Source organism: Manis pentadactyla, chromosome 15, assembly GCF_030020395.1.
Source record: "Manis pentadactyla isolate mManPen7 chromosome 15, mManPen7.hap1, whole genome shotgun sequence".
In the NCBI taxonomy this organism is placed as follows: Eukaryota; Metazoa; Chordata; class Mammalia; order Pholidota; family Manidae; genus Manis; species Manis pentadactyla.
This window is the reverse complement of record NC_080033.1, coordinates 20,470,680-20,474,006: the sequence shown is the minus strand read 5'-3', so window position 1 is coordinate 20,474,006 and position 3,327 is coordinate 20,470,680. Positions and strand designations below refer to the sequence as shown.

Here is a 3,327-nt window from a genome sequence, read left to right as displayed (position 1 = left end):
TTGTAATCCTTTCCTTATAAAATTTCTTTGTGATTTGCAGACATGGCTCTCTTTCAAATGAACTGTTAAATGCACCAATAGTATTAACTTTTGATTACAATAATTTGGTGGTAGTTCCTTAGAATTTCTGTGTAGAAAATCGTATTTGTAGGAAGCAACATTTTCGGTCTCTTTTCCAATACAGATGCCTTTTATTTATTTATTTATGAAAACATTTTATTTTCTCATTCAGACTTTTTTATTTTTTACAAAATAGCAGTCAAAATTTGGTTCTTTATATTAGATAAATACAGAATACGTAATACATATTGAAATATATATATATATATATAGCACTGAAGTATAAACACATAGCAAAATCAGCATTACTTAAACAGCAACCATGTTGTCCACGCAATTAGGATTTCTCAGGCGCTAAACATTGTTTTTAGCTAGAATACATATATAGTCTTTGATGCTTTACATCAACTAGTATTTACAAAAGCTAGTCTAAAAAATAACACCACCTATAAAAGTAATGAGTCTTAGGATACAATTCTGCTTTCATGCCATCATAAAGACTTAAAATGGTAAGAGCCAAAGGGAACTAATCACTTCCTGCCGCTGCAGGAGGCAGACCTACTTAATTGTGTCTTAAAGAGGTGCACTATGAGGATCCAAAAAGGATGCTTTGGAATCCCCAGTTGTTGGTTTCTTTATGCTACAACCATCTCTTAATCCAGGCTAGATTATGCCCCCAGTCATCTAACTGTGATAGAGGGAAGTTGCATAGAGACTTTCTTCATCTCTGCTTTCTTCTTTTAGTTTCTTGGCTGCCTGTGTTGACAACTTAATCTGCAAGTCTAGTCCCTGCAGGAAATCTTTGGCTGACACTTCCTCAGGGTGTACAGGCTGAACAGTGGCCTCTGGAGGACTGGGAGGAGAGAGGCTTTCCTTAGCTGCTCCTGGCTCCTCTTCATGAGGAAAACTGCTATCAACAGTTTCATTTTCTGGAGAATCCATTGAGTTAAGTCCATTAAACAACAAAAGGCTTCTCTGATACAACTGGGATGTTCAAAGTTTTCTTCAGAAATATACAGTCATTTGTAAACAATTTATTTGCCCTTTTAATCTGCTCCATCTGAACATAGGTGGGTCTAATGTTCTGTAAATTTCACCTCACATAAAGCAAAGAAAACTCATGATCCAGTCCAAGGAAGAGCTGGAGAATTGTGTAGCTTTCCCACCTGCCCTCTGCTCAACATTTCCCAATATCCAATAAAAAATTTTTTAAATTTATTTTTTGCCAAGGACAAAAGTAGCCGAAATGCTGTAAGACCCAACGGCCTTATTCCGTTCTGCGCTTTCCCCCCAGTGAGGAGACGGAGGCCACGGCGGATCGATGCAACAAGCAAGAGATTTATTGTTATTCCAGCTAGCTGGGGTCCAAGCGTCTGCCCGACACAGCGGGTTTCAACAAGGACCCCGAGCACTTAGAACTAAGGGTTTATATAGCATTTTCAAAGCACTTAACTCATAGTAATTTCCCACAGCTATACATTATTCTTGCAAAACATACATCCTGGGGTTAGGCAGGATAAGACCATTCTTCAATTGTCAGGGCGGATATACGTCCTGAGGTTAGGCAGGATAAGACCATTCTTCAATTGTTAGGGCAGATATGCATCCTGGGGTTAGGCAGGATAAGACCATTCTTCAATTGTCAGGGCGGATATACATCCTGGGGTTAGGCAGGATAAGACCATTCTTCAATTGTTAGGGCAGATATGCATCCTGGGGTTAGGCAGGATAAGACCATTCTTCAATTGTCAGGGCGGATATACGTCTTGGGGCTAGGCAGGATAAGACCATTCTTTAATTGTCAGGGCGTTTCCGCCTTATTTCGGTGTTTATGATTGATTAACTTGTTTTTCTATTCTTACAATGCTATCATGCAAAAATCTGTAATTCCTCTGAACAGTCTGCCTCCAAGGTTTAGAACTAGACTCCTTGTGTTGAAAGATCTTGTTAAAAAGTTAAAATTTTTCAATATGAGGAAGAGGTCTCTATAAAGGTTGGTGTTCTTCCATGAATGAGTGGGCATCATGATAAAATAAAGGAGCCTTCATTGTATCACATCCAGTACACACACTTGTCAAGGAAGCTTGAATCCATCTCAACCTTGATACTCCACCATTACCAAACTGCAATGACTGTGGTAATGATAACTGTCCAGTGTGTTCACTTTCTAGCATGCTTAACTGCAACTGCAATAAAAGGCCACCAAGTTTCAATGTTAAAAAAAACAGAATATGTTTGTTATGCTTCAGAAGATCGGAGACTGACGAGAACCAGGCCCGGGGTGGACCAATGACTGTGCATTGAGTCCCCTACACAGAATCCTACTGTTGCCAACAACCACCTGATCAACAAATATGAGAGATGCCCTCCCAAAAAAAAAAACCAGAATAAAAATAGATGCCTCAAGTTTTGGATATGACAAGGATTTGATTTTTTACAGTCCTTGAAAATTGCTGTTGCGATTTTTCTTTCACTGTCACAGTCTTAGGTGGTGCGAGACTCCGTACTTGAGCGCGATGCCCTGCAGCGTGTCGCGTGCGCGGACCCGGTGCTCCACACGCCGCTCGATGACGCCGGCGCCCAGCGGCGCCCGCACGCTGGCCGTGCTGCCGTACGAGCGGGTCTTGGTGCGGGCCAGGCTCAGCGACAGCTCGGCCTCCTCGGCCTCGGAGCCGGGGCGCGAGCGCGGCGGCGGCGAAGGGGCCCCGGGCCGGGGCGCGCGGGGGCCGCCTTCCCGCAGGGGCAGAGCGGGCGAGTCCGCCATGGGTCCTGCGGGGGCCGCCAGGTCGCGGAGCTCGCCAAGGGGGCGGCGCCCCCGCCGCCTTTCCTCCTCCTCCTCCTCCTCCTCCTCCTCCTCCTCCTCCTCCTCCTCCTCCTCCTCCTCCTCACAGGGGCTGCGGACGGCGGTTCGGCGGGGGCGGCGGGCTGGAGGCCGCGGCGGGAAGCTGCATGGCGCGCGCCCCCGCCTCCGCCTGCCGCTCTCCCCGGACTCACCTGCAACGGGAGGAAGAGAGCTCCGGCCGCTGCTGCCGCCCGCCGCCGCTCCTCCCTGCCCGCCGGGACCGGGAAGGGCCCCAGAGGCGGGAGCCGGGGCGCGCTCCAGCCCGCGGCCGGGGGCTTAGGAGGGGCCCGTCCCCGCCGCCCTAGGCCCGCGCGGGAACCCTGCGCCGCGCACAGCCTAGTTACAGCCCCGCCCCGACCGCAGCCAAACACCACGGCTTCGCTCTGCCTCCTTTATTGATTTCCCGGCGGGCGCCGGCTTTCTGA

The 3,327-nt window shown here is 47.9% G+C and overlaps 1 pseudogene; it reads right to left on the bottom strand.

The window, feature by feature from the left end:
• Window positions 1–229: 229 nt before the first annotated feature.
• On the bottom strand, window positions 230–2,896 carry LOC130681158 (lysM and putative peptidoglycan-binding domain-containing protein 2-like; annotated as a pseudogene).
• Between the last annotated feature and the right edge of the window lie 431 nt (window positions 2,897–3,327).